Genomic DNA, 17,628 nt, shown 5'->3' with positions numbered 1-17,628 from the left:
TATATTTTATTGAAGTGTCCTTTATTTACTAAAGTATAAACATAAGGTATTAAAATAAATATAAGTTTATAGATATTTTAAGTACAATAATAAACATAAGTATAAATTGCATCCATCCAACCTCACGAAACCGTCATGACCCACCACTAGCTTCATTGAGTGCCATCACCATTGAAGGGGTGGAGTACCTCCTCATGCAGGATGTGATGGAGCTCTTAGAGTTTTAATGAAATAAATATTACTCCATTAAAATTTTAATAAAATATATATTACTTTATTAAAGTTTTAATGAAATAATATATAAATTTATATTTATAAGTATAAGTAGGGGTTATTTTCATTCACTTCTATTGCATTCTCTATCTCTCACTTTCTATCCACCTTGCTTGTTGCTCCCTTTACGCCTTCACCCATGACTTCTCATTTTTGTTGTAGTGTTGAGCTAGAGAATATATTTAGGACTCTAGAGCCCGATAGCCCAGTGCTTGCATATTTTTGCATGGGGTGATGATATCACATTTTTTATCCATGACTCCACTACTCGGTGGATACCCCTAGAGTTCCTCTTCTCCATGAAGAGTGGTGACAACCATAGAAAGGTTGTGCAAAGAGCACTTGCACATGTTCCCCCCCCTTCCGATCTACCTCTGTGCCCCTCACTTTTAAGGAGGCAGACCTGATCGATCTCATCGAGCAGGATATTGCCTTTGCTATTTGCATATTATGCTCTGATTTTGAAGAGGAGAATGATGAGGAGCCAGTGGTGCCTCTTCTCACCTATGAAGAGAAGGAGCCAGAGGAGGCAATCTTGGACAATAAGAGGAGGAGGCACGTAGCTTGTCTTTGGACTTGTCGAATATCCACCAGGAGAGGCAGCCCATCCTATTGAGAATGCAAAACTTGCATTATTGAGTGCCAGCACTATAGATGGTGTTGAGTACTTGCTCATGCAGGATGTCCTTGAGGTCTTGGATTTGAGGGAGGAAGAGCTGTACTACCACCTTGTTCGGGATGTTGATGAAGACCTCATTGACTTTGACACTGTGGATGTCCCTCCACAAGTAACTGAGATTAGCCGATACGATGGCACGAGCATAGATGATGTCTCTGCAATCATCCACATCCAAAGAAGTGCTGCATAGATGATGTCTCTGCAATCATCCACATCCAAAGAAGTGCTGCAGAAGCTGCTCCTGACTATGATATCTCAAATGCAGAATTTGAGAGGTTGCAGGAGGAGCTCTTTGGACCTCGACCACGCATTGACCTCTCGGACCCTCTACATGGTTATAGAACGATCACCCAAATTAGACCTAGATGCACTAGTCGGGGAAACATAATGATGAGGCTGAGAAGGTACGTTAAAAAAAAAAATTAATCTTCCCGAAAATTTCGATGTGGGGCCTCAGGGACCTGGGGACCCCACACATGTAATCTGGCATGCATCGGGGCCCTCCAAGCGAGGATTCGGCTGGCATGCCTGGAGGGCCCCGATGCATGTGCCATATTACATGTGTGGGGTCCCTAGGCCCCTGAGGCCCCACACAAACAATTTCAACTCATTTGAAAATATTTTTTTTCATGCAATTGTATTTTGGAATAGTTTTTAATATTTTATTTTTGCATGCAAATATTTTCTTTAGGAAATTGTCTATGTCGATGAGTTTGTATCAAGAGCTGGTGGAACAAGGGGTGGCAGAGGAAGAGTCCACGATGTAGCTTTGAAGGAGTATATTGGCAAGATCTTCCAAGACATCATTGTCTTTCACAAAGTATGCTCCCCTGATGGACAAGTCTCTCTCAAAAATAACAAGGCTTTAACAAAGGGTGCTACATTCAAGTCCATGCCTCTGAAATCAAGCTTAGAGAAGGTGGTGTTTGTGAAATGCTCCAAGCTCTTATATTTGTTCGAAGCTCAACGTGGAGGGAAGATTCATTCCACTTGTTGGCCTAGGCCTTGCTACTACTGGGAAGATTGATCTTCATGCTATCCAACTCGAGCTCGATGGAAATTTTATCGTAATTCCTTCGCTTAAAGCTCCTACTGAGAGAAGGTGGTGTTTGTGAAATGCTCCAAGCTCTTATATTTGTTCGAAGGTCAACGTGGAGGGAAGATTCATTCCACTTGTTGGCCTAGGCCTTGCAGCTACTACTGGGAAGATTGATCTTCATGCTATCCAACTCGAGCTCGATGGAAATTTTGTCATAATTCCTTCGCTTAAAGCTCCTACTGACTCTGCTAAGCCTAGTCCTAAGAGGCACAGAGTTTAGGGTTTTTGTACTTGCTTCTATGTCATGATGTAACAGTTTCTATATTAATAAAAATATATTTTTAAAGTTTTGTTGTATTCGTGCGATCAACAAATAATATTTAATCATTAATTTGAAATTTAAATCACAATACAATTATAATTTCCAGATATGATCAAGTAGACACTTGGCAAGGATCAAAAAAAATATTTTCATTAAGTAAAGCATTTACATCATGATCACATGAGATTACATTGTGGCATATACATGAGATTACAAGATCTCCCTAACTGCTGCTCATCACCATAATCTTCCCTCCACTTTCGCATGCGTAGAACCTATCTTTGTTAGTGATGGTGACTCTCTTGGCATGGATTGCTGGTGTACACTGTGTCACCATACATGTACACCAAAAAAGCTTCAGCAGCCTCTTGAAGAGCTTCCAAAGCTACTGCTGTCCATCGTGTGTGGGAGCCTCACTATTGCCGACCTGACAATGCCATCGAGATATCCGGCTCTCGTTCAAATCATCCATGATCTCCCTAACGAGGCGATGAAAAGGTCTCCTCAGAAGGTCTGTCATCTTCTGATACTTTCTTATTTCTCAAAGAGCGACAGTGCCAAGTCTGCACCGATGTTTGCGATATGTGGGCGCTGGTGGGGGCCTGACCTTCACGGGATCAACCCTCTTGGAAGTCTTCTCAGTGTGAGCCATGTTCTTGAAGAAGATAAAACAAGAATAGAATGAAAATGAAAGACTCTAAACTTATATTTATAACTTCAAGAACTGAAAATATAACTTATATTTATATTTTTATAGAATAAAAATAAATCTCTTAATTTTTTTAGTAATTTTTATTATATTTAATAATTTCCTTATTTATAAGAGCCCCTTTGATGCAACATTTCACTAATTCCCTAGGGTTTCTAGAACTTCGATCCATGTTTAAAGTAATCTAATTTTTAGAGTAATTTTTATTATATTTTTTTAGTAAAGATAAATTTTTTTAAATTTTCTAAATTCATTGAAATTTTATACACTTATAGTCTTTCATGTATACATGTTGTGTGAAAAATCCTAAATCCATATGAGGCTTGTGAACAAAAAAATAATGCTTTCGATAAACTTGAAAAACTATACGAGAGAAAAAGATAATAATACCCAAGATATTGAGAAAGAAACATCAAATTGTACTTGTATTAAAAACACTTCTCATAGATTATAAGTACATTGAAACATAGGTTTACAACGCATCATATGATTTACTCAAATCATATTATCCATGTTCAAAGTGAAGGCATCGCCATTATTATGAATCCTTCGTACAAGTCTCAAATCCTTGTCCAGAAGAGTGAGGCACTTCGCATGAATAGCTGCAAATTGACCATGATGAATGAGGTCCACCGAATATGCCTCAGTTGCTTCTTGAAGAGCTGGCAATGCGTGGGCTGACCATCGCTGCACATTTTTTTGACTGTAGAGCTAAGTCTTGCTGCATAGAACCTATTACAAGGCAAAATTTAAAAAATCCTAAATCCATATGAGGCCTGTGAACAAACAAATAATGCTTTCGATAAACTTGAAAAACTATACGAGAGAAAAAGATAATAACACCCAAGATATTGAGAAAGAAACATCAAATTGTACTTTTATTCAAAACACTTCTCATAGATTACAAGTACATTGAAACACAGGGTTACAATGCATCATATGATTTACTCAAATCATATTATCCATGTTCAAAGTGAAGGCATCGCCATTATTACAAATCCTTCGTACAAGTCTCAAATCCTTGTCCATAAGAGTGATGCACTTCGCATGAATAGCTGCCAAAGCTGCTTCTTGAAGAGCTAGCAACGCTTGGGCTAACCACCATCGCTGCACATTGTTGACTGTAGAGCTAAGTCTTGCATAGAATGTATTATAAGACAAAATTTAAAAAATCCTAAATCCATATAAGGCTTGTGAACAAAAAAATAATGCTTTCGATAAACTTGAAAAACTATACGAGAGAAAAAGATAATAACACCCAAGATATTGAGAAAGAAACATCAAATTGTACTTGTATTAAAAACACTTCTCATAGATTACAAGTACATTGAAACACAGGTTTACAACGCATCATATGATTTACTCAAATCATATTATCCATGTTCAAACTAAAGGCATCGCCATTATTATGAATCCTTCGTACAAGTCTCAAATCCTTGTCCATAAGAGTGATGCACTTCGCATGAACAGCTGCCAACTGACCATGATTAATGAGGTCCACCAAATATGCCGCAGCTGCTTCTTGAAGAGCTAGCAATGCTTGGGCTGACCATCGCTGCACATTGTTGGCTGTAGAGCTAAGTCTTGCATAGAACCTATTACAAGACATTCGTTTTGGAGATCTTGCAATAACTCTCTCACCATTCTTGCAAATGGCGCCCTCGGTATGATTAAGTTTGTACTTTTATGATACTTCCTTATTTCTTGAAGAGTAGCAATGTCTGGTCTCCATCTACGCTTCTTGTGATGTGACGGATGTGGATGCATTGTATCTGTAGTAGTGCCTCCTAGATTGTCAGACTGAGTGCGCTCACTATCAGTCTCCGTTGGTATATTGACCTGGGGGGGCTGTGTTGGGAGAGTCTTAATAGGGTTCCTCTTAGCACTTTGCTTGCTGCGTGCCATGCCTTGAAAGCTAGAAGACTTTAAAATGTAAATGTTTCACCACTTATAAGCACTTATAAGTAATAGTTTAGTCAAATTTAAAAATAACACAACTGTTCACACACAAGTATGCATATACTCTCACACATAAAATCATTTAATATTATGGTTTTAGTTAGTGAGATTATGGGTGATATATCACATTGGTTTACAAGCTCTATGTGAAAGCCATTTTGGTTTAGTAGAGTAATACTTGCATCAACAAAAAATTACAGAGTTTCAACTTGCATTTGCTTATTTGAAACACTTGACTCTCGGGTTTTCCACTTGCTTCCCTCTCTTTCTTGAGTTCTCAACCATTCAGCATGTTTTTCTCTACCTGATGAATTCTCTAATCGTGCCTTTCTAACCTCACATATGACTCTCTGTATTGCCTATGATCCATTAGACATAGGTTTCTTCTCCTGTAACCTTATTACTATCTTTCTATACCACCATAGAAGTAATTGTTTCATTGGATTGACATCATAGATTCCACCTCCATGAACAGTTATCTTTTAGAAAGCACATCGTGCTTGCTAATGAGATCGCTCCATGCCCTGTGTAGACCATATCGCTAAACTTCCTTCATTTGCAAAGTAAGGACCATGAGCATGCAATATATGCTACATCAATAAACAGCATAATCATAGTTAGTCTCTAAAACCATATAAATTAATTGTAATGTCACACTTATTGTAATGTCACACTTACCATGTAATGTGTTATACCACTTGAAGTCCCGACGCTTCAACAACTGATGTATAGAATATACCAATCGCCTCCTTAAACTCCTTAGAAACATCTGTCCAAATGTCATCTTCCGCAAAAGCACTGCCAATTTATCAAAAGAAATCCACACATTTTCTTTTGCTACTCTACTCTTTCCTCCATTGCTTCGATTAGGTATGACCATATGTAACTTTTTCCATGCTTCATATTTCTCTGGTTATTGTACTAGTAGTTCTCCATTTTCATTTCATGGTGTAGAGAGGAATTTCCTTGCTTTTGAGCTGCCAAAGCAAGGCTTGCATGGTACATTGCCTCTTGCTTTGGACTTTTTTTCATCCTTATTTTTTTCTACCTGGCCTCGATGATGTAAACCCATCCTAGATAATACTTCATCCACCCTTTTACATGTTTCTTGGGCATCAAAAGCTGGCTACATTTTATACAGAACACACATATTCATAAACCAATTTGTCTATGATCAGGCTCACTAGTGCATGCAAAGTGCAAAAGTGTACACTTGTCAAGGGGATGTCAAGAATAGGATCCCACTTAGGATCTACTCGTACCATTTGGTCCCCACGGCAAACAAATTGATCACGTGTAGGACACCTTTCTCTGCCTGTTTCTTCCCATTCTTACCTTTCTTTCTAGACCGCATACAATATATGCAAGGAAACTCTGCATTTGCAACATTTGACACACCAAACATGCACTTCAAAGTTTTGAGACCTCCAACAAGGTGCCATTCCAATTTATACTCACCATAACCTTCCACGTGCAAACTTTCACAAAAAAGCAAGTTTGGAGAATGTGAAAGTTATGGTGTTTATGAACACCACTAAGGTTCACGGGATGATGCTCACTCAATTGAGTTTTTTTGGAGTTTACTCACTCTCTATATATGCTTTCTCTTAACTAGTTTTCTTCTTAAAATAGATTTACACTCACATATACACACTCCTTCTCACTCAGTCACTCAGTCTCTCTCTCTCTCTCTCTCTCTCTCTCTCTCACTCACTCTCTTTCCTCTCTCTCTCTCTCTCTCTCTCTCTCTCTCTCTCTCACACACACACACACACACACACACACACACACACACACACACACACACACACACAAAAATTGGCTTATACATGTGTTTTTCATATATTATCTTATTTGTCTCCAAATTATTTGCCTTAATTTGTATTAGTTCATACCAAAAAAATATCCTTTGTTCTTAACCTCTCGCTCACTTCTCTCTCTCACACACACACATACATTTAGGTTTAAAAAGATTATCTTTCATTAATTATCAACCTTGTATACAAGCCTTTTTCAAGTCTAAAGTTCTTCTAAAGTTTATATACTCAATTGAAGCTATGTTTCTTTCCTTATAAAGTTTAAATACTCAATTGAAGATATGTTTTTTACATATTTCCAATGTTCTATGTTTTTAATATTCCTTTTAGTCAATGTATCTCCACATTCAGCTTTCACTTTTAGTGCAAAGCTTCAGTAGTGTACACACCATAAAGTTTTTTAAAAATTACTTGTTTAATCTAGTTTCTCGATGGAGCTTATCCTTACAAGTTCATATTTTTCTAACCTTCAACATCTGAGGGTCCACTGAGACCATAGGGCCCTCTTAAAATTCAAGACATTTGTGGATGATTTATTTTCTCAATCAGGATTTTGCTTTAATTCAATGTCTCAATTTAGGTCCTCAAGCACTAAAAATGCGTGTATGTACAAATTAAAATACAGTAAAGGTGGACCACCTTAGGAAATCAATCATAGTACATTTGCAAAGTCATGATGAGGAAGGCATGTCATATGAACCTAGGTATAAGTCAAAAGGAAGACGTGACATTGGAGCTAATGTTTTAATACATAAATCTCATGCAAAAGAATTATATATTTTTTTCAACTTTCTTTCATTGCTTTGAAAAATAGTTTGTATGTTGGCTAAGTAAAAATTCTAAAAAATACATCCTCATTAAAGCAAAATATGGAATGTAAAAAAATGTGTGACCCATAGATTGGCCCATATTATTCTATTATAATACAGCTAGTGTGGCTCCTAGGGCCTAGTTATTTGAGGTGTAGGCCATGCAACATCAATCATATAGAACATGGTCCACGTTGATCTTATAACCTAGCTAAGTAAAAATTCTAAAAAATACATCCTCATTAAAGCAAAATATGGAATGTAAAAAATGTGTGACCCATAGATTGGCCCATATTATTCTATTATAAAAGAACTAGTGTGGCTCCTAGGGCCTAGTTATTTGAGGTGTAGGCCATGCAACATCAATCATATAGAACATGGTCCACATTGATCTCATAACCTACACGAAAATTGAAACCATGTGTAGATATGTTCGTGCTTCCTTTTTAAAATTCACTACTGTTTCAAGTCTCAATCAATCAATCAATCATATAGAACACGGGTCATTGATCTTATAACCTACACGAAAATTGAAGCCATGTGTAAATATGTTATCGCTTCCTTTTCAAAATCATTATACATTTGTACTCTACATTGGGTCACAAGGAAGGCGTGGGCTTGGAACAGTACCAACCCATAGGAATAGACTAATTAAAATTTTGCTTTTTTTTTTTGGGACCCGATTATAACATCAAAGAGGATTTCTGTCATTTTCTAAGTGCTAAAATTGAAGCCACGTGTAAATAAATAAACTATTACAAAACCATATTGGTTAAAATTCCCAGAAATACATCCTTATTAAAGCGAAATATGTAATGGAAAGAATGTATTCATAGATTGTCTCTCTGATAAGACTAAAGTGGCTACTAGAGAAAAAAAAATATCCTTTATGAGTGTAATTTTCACGGAGCAAACTCCATTACTGTTTCAAGTGTCACTTGAGTCTCCAGCTTCCTTGTGACCCACAGTACCACCTCATATCAGAGAGTACCGACATGAGTCACGAGTAGCCACCGAACCACAGTATAAATTTGGTAACCACCTTGGAACCAAACGACTAAAAAGTTACAAATTGTAATCTAATTTAGATTGATGATTACCATTTGGTAACTTTGCACTAGTAAAAAATTACCAAATGATAACTCACCTTTTAAGAAAAATTACCATTAGGGTTTTTCTATAAGCCTATATGATGCATGCTTAACAAGGCTCAAATTGATAACTTGAGGCTCACCAAGTAGAAATCACTATAATATCTTGCTATTTTTTCCAAGTTCTCTCAATAACTGATAGAAATAGCTTTAATTTTTTGAAACTCATACAACATCTAGCATGTATGAAAGAAATGAAGAGATCTTTGGAAACTTTAAGATCTAGAAAATTACCAAATTGTACCTCAAAATTTGAAATATGTTACCAATGGTAATTTTATGAAAATCTCAAATTTATACATGCGTGACCGAACTCAGACAATTTAAAGACACGAGAAGCCAACTTAAAAACCTGCAGCAGTACATTTAGTCACGAGTAACACATTCAAGGCTAGGCAACATCATAACCAGTGTTCGAAAAAAACTATTTTCCCAAAAAGTATAAAACCTTCATCTAAAAATTGTGAGGTTCTAAAAGCGCGCTGTATTCAGTTCTTGAAAGCAATGGCTTCGTATTCACGTCAGGTATTCAGAAATCCTGCAAGCTCATATTAGTATTAATTCATTCTAATACACTGCGCCCGACCAAATCCGATTTTAAAGGATGCTTTTGTTCACCTTCCACCGTAGCTGAGCTAGGTTTATTTCTTTAGATCCACGATTAGTCCTTGATTATGATATTCCGTGTGTGTGTGTGTGTGTGTGTTTTTGCACGCACAGGTGATGCTGCTTGCTCTCTCTCTCTCTCTCTCTCTCTCTCACTCTCTCACACACACACACACACAATTGCCTTAATTTGTATTAGTTCATACCAAAAAAATATCCTTTGTTCTTAACCTCTCGCTCTCTTCTCTCTCTCACACACACATACATTTAGGTTTAAAAAGATTATCTTTCATTAATTATCAACCTTGTATACAAGCCTTTCTCAAGTCTAAAGTTCTTCTAAAGTTTATATACTCAATTGAACCTATGTTTCTTTCCTTATAAAGTTTAAATACTCAATTGAAGGTATGTTTCTTACATATTTCCAATGTTTTATGTTTTTAATATTCCTTTTAGTCAATGTATCTCCATATTCAGCTTTCACTTTTAGTGCAATGCTTCAGAAGTGTACACACCATAAAGTTTTTTAAAAATTCATTGTTTAATCTAGTTTCTCGATGGAGCTTACCCTTACAAGTTCATATTTTTCTAACCTTCAACATCTGAGGGTCCACTGAGGCCATAGGGCCCTCTTAAAATTCAAGACATTTGTGGATGATTTATTTTCTCAATCAGGAGTTTACTTTAATTCAATGTCTCACATTTAGGTCCGCAAGGCCTCATGTATGTACAAATTAAAATACAATAAATGTGGACCACCTTAGGAAATCAATCATAGTACATTTGCAAGGTCATGAGGACGGCATGCCATATGAACCTAGCTATAAGTCAAAAGGAAGACGTGACATTGGAGCTAATGTTTTAATACATAAATCTCATGCAGAAGAATTATATATTTTTTTCAACTTTCTTTCATTGCTTTGAAAAATAGTTTGTATGTTGGCTAAGTAAAAATTCTAAAAAATACATCCTCATTAAAGCAAAATATGGAATGTAAAAAATGTGTGACCCAAAAATTGAAGCCATGTGTAAATATGTTATCGCTTCCTTTTCAAAATCATTATACATTTGTACTCTACATTGGGTCACAAGGAAGGCGTGGGCTTGGAACAGTACCAACCCATAGGAATAGACTAATTAAAATTTTGCTTTTTTTTTTTGGGACCCGATTATAACATCAAAGAGGATTTCTGTCATTTTCTAAGTGCTAAAATTGAAGCCACGTGTAAATAAATAAACTATTACAAAACCATATTGGTTAAAATTCCCAGAAATACATCCTTATTAAAGCGAAATATGTAATGGAAAGAATGTATTCATAGATTGTCTCTCTGATAAGACTAAAGTGGCTACTAGAGAAAAAAAAATATCCTTTATGAGTGTAATTTTCACGGAGCAAACTCCATTACTGTTTCAAGTGTCACTTGAGTCTCCAGCTTCCTTGTGACCCACAGTACCACCTCATATCAGAGAGTACCGACATGAGTCACGAGTAGCCACCGAACCACAGTATAAATTTGGTAACCACCTTGGAACCAAACGACTAAAAAGTTACAAATTGTAATCTAATTTAGATTGATGATTACCATTTGGTAACTTTGCACTAGTAAAAAATTACCAAATGATAACTCACCTTTTAAGAAAAATTACCATTAGGGTTTTTCTATAAGCCTATATGATGCATGCTTAACAAGGCTCAAATTGATAACTTGAGGCTCACCAAGTAGAAATCACTATAATATCTTGCTATTTTTTCCAAGTTCTCTCAATAACTGATAGAAATAGCTTTAATTTTTTGAAACTCATACAACATCTAGCATGTATGAAAGAAATGAAGAGATCTTTGGAAACTTTAAGATCTAGAAAATTACCAAATTGTACCTCAAAATTTGAAATATGTTACCAATGGTAATTTTATGAAAATCTCAAATTTATACTATGCGTGACCGAACTCAGACAATTTAAAGACACGAGAAGCCAACTTAAAAACCTGCAGCAGTACATTTAGTCACGAGTAACACATTCAAGGCTAGGCAACATCATAACCAGTGTTCGAAAAAAACTATTTTCCCAAAAAGTATAAAACCTTCATCTAAAAATTGTGAGGTTCTAAAAGCGCGTTGTATTCAGTTCGTGGAAGCAATGGCTTCGTATTCACGTCAGGTATTCAGAAATCCTGCAAGCCCATATTAGTATTAATTCATTCTAATACACTGCGCCCGACCAAATCCGATTTTAAAGGATGCTTTTGTTCACCTTCCACCGTAGCTGAGCTAGGTTTATTTCTTTAGATCCACGATTAGTCCTTGATTATGATATTCCGTGTGTGTGTGTGTGTGTGTGTTTTTGCACGCACAGGTGATGCTGCTTGCTCTCACGGTGATGATCACGCTCGCCTCCATCATCGCTGCTCCCGCCATGGGGAGTAATACTTGCACATGCACGGGGTTTGTTTCCTGCGAGGTATCCAATGAATGCGACGAAGGCTACGCTCCACAATGCGTGACGGTCGGGAGTGCTGTATTCTGTGCTAGTTTGTGCCCTAATTAGCTGCTCATCCATTAATATAATTCATGGTTTGTGACCTAACCTAGTCATAACAAAACCCATTAATAATTGATGGTTTGCTGCCCGCGAGCAACTTAAAACTCCCCATGCTAGTGTGCTGATCAAAAACTACCTTCGTCTCCTCCTGCAGCTTGCTTCTGCGGTGCACAAGCCACAGTCGGAAAAGTACATAATCAACCCCGTAAATACATTCGCCAGCTTGGGATGTAATCAACGCATTTGCATTGAAGAATTTGCAGTGCGCGCCTATCTCTGCACATGGCCTCCTGAGTCCTTCGAGCGAGGGGCATGTTGATGTCCTCGGCTTTGCGGTTTTCAATAATAAAGGACTTGTGAGCAATAATTTGAAGTCTTTGATATCTCATTTGAATATTCGATTTGTGCCTTGTTTAACTGTATGTTTCCATAATTAAAAAAAAAAAAGATTACGATCTTGAAAAGGCTGCAATTTCAAGCCACACTGGCTATCTTATTTGCTTTCACAAAATCTGATCGGAATATAAATCTCTCATGTAGCATGCATCGCATGCAATGTAAACGGGTTGAGATACCAGCAACACAAAAGTTAGTTCATGCAGAGTCAACAAAAGCCTTTGTATAAGCGATGTGGCATATTCCACTACTAGCCCATCACATGAGGGGACTTGAACCTGCGGCCAGCACCACATGATGTGGTCCTTGGTTTGATAGAGATACACATAGATAGCTCAGCATGTTCACTTGCAAGGAGCAATTTTCATGTTTCGTCTTATAAGTCATTTGAAAACATCGTCATATTTTAGTGCTTTTATTATGTTTCCAATTTGGCCAAATGTGAGCCCATGATACAATATATGGTGTTGCAAAAGTCTTCACAAGCTAAATGACACAATATCTCGAAAGCATGTTTTAAGAAACAAACTTAAAAACATCCTCCCATCTTAAAAACTAGGAGATTCACTTTTGTCATTTCAAAACTTAGGATATATGGATGAATACTATCGAGCCATCATCAAAACCCTTCAATAAGGGCATCCCGATATCTATAGCAAGGCTATCTCAAGATTATTTGGGAATAACACCAAACATGGACATCATTAGTTTGCAACTAGTTGTCTTTTTTTTTTTTGGAAGCTCCCATTTGGGAGGATGTAGCTTCAATAACTACATCACACACACACACACACCACTTGACTACCACAAGGGGTACCGCCCTTCCAAATATTGGCCATTTTTTAAGGTATTAAGAGTATCCACCTATGTCAAGAGAGGAGTACATAGATGTATTTGTAGATGATGTATTAGGGATATCTAGTGTTTTTTTTTTGGGTGGACCCCTCCCAAATCTCTAGTAGCCAAAGGTTGCTACCAATGTCCTAATGTAAGATAATTGGCCTATACCTATGACTTATGTATGGCGCATGACCCAATGCATATTTTTAACTGAATGTGCATATTTAAGAGTATTTACACAACATCTGCAAGGATGCTACTAAGTTGCCTCAATGTATTTGTGGTCACGCCATGTAATTAAATTTCTAGGACTTTGACATAGGGCAACACATTTAAATTCTCCCTCTCTCTCTACAATCTTTATTAAATATGCATAAAAAATCAACATACCTGATAAGAGGGATATTACATCCCAACTTCAAGGATCGAGATGTCCTCATCTCACAATCTGGTGGTAGTCCCTTAGCAAATCTTGTTCTTGATCCCATGATGCATCCTCTAGACAATAAAACTTCCATTTATCCAGACACTCCCTTAGGGTCGGGTTTCTAAGAGGCTTTTCTTGGGTGTTAAGAACTACTTCAGGCTCCAATTCTAGCTAGCCTTAAGCTAATGGAGTTTTCATCATCTTCTAGGATATGACTAGGGTCAGGGACATACTTTTTGAGCAAGGAGTCTCGGTGGCGTAGCGAGCTCCTACACCAAAGGGGCCGGAGGGATCGTCGAGTGACTCAATTGCATAGGTGGTGGTTCAAGCAACACAATGTTTTCAGCTCAAAAAAACATTGTTTATATAACATTAATGATCATGTAAACGATGCTTTTGTAAAAATTTATCATTTCAGGCCCATCAATAGGGGGGGTTGTGTTGTGGTAGTGAATGATTAGAGTAGCAAGTTGGCTTTCGTTGACACCTTTGGTAGGTGTCACAAGCCTTGGCAAAATCCTTGCATCCTTAAACATGGACGACCACTAGAGGCCACTCTGAAAAATTCTCTATGTAGTGAAAGTTGGCCCTAGCTATTCGTGTGTGAACGTTCTCAATGATGTAATTTGCTTCATGGGGGCTCACACAGTGAGGCAGAGGAGCTAGCCATCATGTCCACCTCTGTATAACTAACCAACCACCAATTGTACTATTGACCCTTTATGAGGTCTAGATGGCACATGTACTTCGAGGAGGGAAGGTACTTTTAGATAGTAAAAGAAGAACATCCCCAAAAAATCTAAGGTAGAATCCACTTTCAACAACATACTCTCAGGAAGATAATCATTGATACCTATGAAGGGATCCCCTATATCAATCCGTCCTCCATGACATGCTGCTTCCCTAGTTAGAGCAAGATTTCAAAGTCAAATTCCTGAAGAGGAGAAACCAATGCCACACTCTTCCCAACACCAAGGGTTTGTTTAGGAGGTATTTCCAAGCATGGTGGTGAGATATGATAAAAAAAATGTGTGCCGAGAAGGTAGTGCTAGAACTTTAGGGAAGCATAGATAATGACAAAGCCTTCATGCTCTCTCTGGGGTTGTAGTTTCTCTCACTCTATGTGAGAAGGCGTCTTGCATAGTAGATAGGGAAGTCCATCTAGTATTCCTGATCTAGGTTGGATGAGGATGGCACCCACATCTAATAAGCTAGCATTTATGTGCACATGGAATGGTATGGACTAGTCACGGGTGATCAAAATGGTGGATTCTGTCAAGCATTTCTTACGATAGGAAAAGGCCTTAGACTCACTAGTGGACCACTAGAAGGGGGTGGAGGGGTTGATGAGGTGAGTCATGGGAAGAGCTATGTTAGCATACATGTGGATAAAATGACGATGGTAACTAGTGTGTCTGAGAAAGACTGGGAAACCTTTAGGGTTAAGTGGGGCAAGAAGATGAAGGATGGCCACAATTTTGTCTAGATCTAGGGCTAATCCTCCCTCTGCAGAGATAATATGGCCTAGGAGGGATCCTTGGGAAACTAGAGAGTAACACTTAAATGGATTAATATGCAGCTTAGAGTGGTGGCATTGGAGGAAAACTAGGACTAATTCAAATGAGTTCTCTATAAAAGATTCCAAACAAGAAATAAGGTGAGCACCAGTAAGTTACCCAAAAAGGTTTTGAGAAAAGTGTTCAAGTATTCTTAGATCATCTTGGTGATGATCCATTGAAAGTTGGTGGGGGCATTATAGAGCCCAAATGGAATTTTGTGGTAGATATAGGTTCCCCATTGGGTGAAAAAGCCAGCTTTGGCCTTATCATTAGGGTGGTGGCTACCTGGTTTTACCCACTAAACCCATCCATAAAGTTCTAGAGTCCATGACCCAGCACATCCTCCTCTGATTCTCAACTTCTAGTGAGGCCAACTGGCCCCACTAAACCCCCAGTGAGCACTCCATCTCCAATGTATCACTCCCAGATGCTCCCATCTCAGTCTTCTTTGCCTCCCCACCCCCCTCTGCCTCATCCCCCCTTCCTCATCCCACATCCTTGCTTCTGACTCTTTTCACAATAGTCCCCTCTACCCCGCCCTCTTCCTCTAAGCCCACTGTTAGAATTTGGGCATCTCATGTGTTGTGGGATTTGTTATTTTATTAGAAACATATATATTTTCTCATGTTTTGCCTAGTCTTGGGGTAATTTACTCCTATCGGCTAGCTACATGGGACTAATCGGCTAGCTTCTTGATTCCAGTCGGTTTGCCTCTCTATATAAGGAACTCTTATCCCCTCACTTATTATCCCCTCTCTATATAAGGAACTCTTATCCCCTCACTTATTATACTACACCCGCCTAACTCGTATTGCAATTGAAAAGCCTTATGCCATAATAAGATGGTGTTCATTATCTGATATCTCCCTCTCTCCCTCTATCCTATGTTTTTCTTCTACATTGTCAAACTTTATCATGGGTTGTAGAATCTAAAGAGATTGTGGGGGAGAGGCAGAGAATCAAACCCTAGCAGTAGTAAACAAGAGAGAGCAAGACATAAGAGAGAGATGGAAAGCTGAATTTTCTTCTATCTACTTCTTCTCTACTTAACCAACATAACATAAAGTTAAGAGTACACACTATATGGGTTAGTACTCACAACTACTATAGCATACAAGGGTCGGTCCATAATGTGAACCCAACTAAATGAGCTGGTGCTATAACTATACCAGTCTCTAGTAATCCAAAATGGCTGTCACACAGCCTGTCATCCCACTAGCCGCATATCACCCATAGTCTCACCAACCATGCCAGTGGTGTAGATGCGGAAGCTATCACCCAGGGGGGTCATCAATGTCCGCCCGTAGCACTAGTTAAGCTCGATATCTCCACACTCCTCCTCAAGCTCAACTCCACACACTGCACTCCAAGTAAGCTCCTAAACCTATGGAGCTTCTCTGTGCCCAATGCCTTCGTGAGTGAAGATGTCAGCCACCTTATCCTCTATGTTGACATATACCAGATGTACATCTCTTGCTAGAACCTTCTCCCTCACTCACAAAGTGATAATGCACCTCAATGTGCTTAGTTCTAGCATGATATACTGGGTTACCGGCCAACTATATGCTACTCATGTGCTTAGTTCTAGCATGATATACTGGGTTACCAGCCAACTATATGCTACTCATGTTATCACAATATATGACAACTGCCCTATCCACCACGGGCTCTCCCATGTCACCAAAAGTAGCTTTTGAAACCAAGCTACCTCACAAGATGCCATAGTAGCACCCCTGTGCTCTGCCTCTGTACTCAACAAGGAAATTGTTGGCTGCTTCTTACTACTCCAACTCATAGCAGCACTCCCAAATGAGAGCATAAAACTAGTGGTAGATATCGTGTTTGCAATACTACCAACCCAATCAACATCTGTGTACCCATGCAATTGTATCTCTGTACCAGCCTTATAGAAAAGACCATAATCGGCTATGGACTTTATGTACTTGAGGATACGTCTAGCCGCATCCAAGTGTGCGCATCCAAGTGTGGCTTCCTAGGGGCCTGCATAAACTGACTCACATATTAGATAATTTGGGAATGGGAATTTTCCCAAATTATCTAATATGGTGTATGATCCTAGATAATGGCTCTAGATCTTAAGAACATTCGGAGAGAATGGCACTATGACCACTCTTACTCTTTAGCCTCCTTGTTTAGGGGGATAATTGTATCAATGCCATTCTTGATAACCCCATGTGGATTGTGGGGAGGTGTGTTGTGGAGAATGGTACATAAATTAGTTTAAACATGTATGGTAAGAGTAACATGGTGGGGTTATTTCAAGAAAGTCCATTTGACAAAATGTTTTAACGTTCCATTGTTTGAGGCCAAGGGGAGTGGGGGTTTCCACTAACCCTCTCTCAACTAGCACCAACAAAGAGGGCATAGACATTTGGCTGACTGCAATGCCAGGCAACTATTTGAGTAGTGATGAGTTTACAATTGATCTTGTGGAATGATAATGGTTTTCATAGTCGCACAATGGCTCTTCTGGTCGG

General features: G+C 38.3%; 1 long non-coding RNA gene across 1 annotated transcript; it reads left to right on the top strand.

Annotated features, from left to right (window-relative positions):
- The first annotated feature begins 11,506 nt into the window (after positions 1-11,506).
- On the top strand, positions 11,507-12,348 carry LOC147632188 (uncharacterized). The gene is made up of 3 exons (XR_015267291.1): positions 11,507-11,527; positions 11,723-11,897; positions 12,063-12,348. It is a non-coding gene; the product is annotated as an uncharacterized LOC147632188 (long non-coding RNA).
- Positions 12,349-17,628: the final 5,280 nt, after the last annotated feature.

The sequence above is a fragment of the Cibotium barometz genome, chromosome 14, assembly GCF_041138505.1.
Source record: "Cibotium barometz isolate CiBa-2024 chromosome 14, ASM4113850v1, whole genome shotgun sequence".
NCBI lineage: Eukaryota > Viridiplantae > Streptophyta > Polypodiopsida > Cyatheales > Cibotiaceae > Cibotium > Cibotium barometz.
The sequence above is the reverse complement of the archived record's forward strand: the minus strand, read 5'-3'. Positions and strand labels throughout refer to the sequence as shown.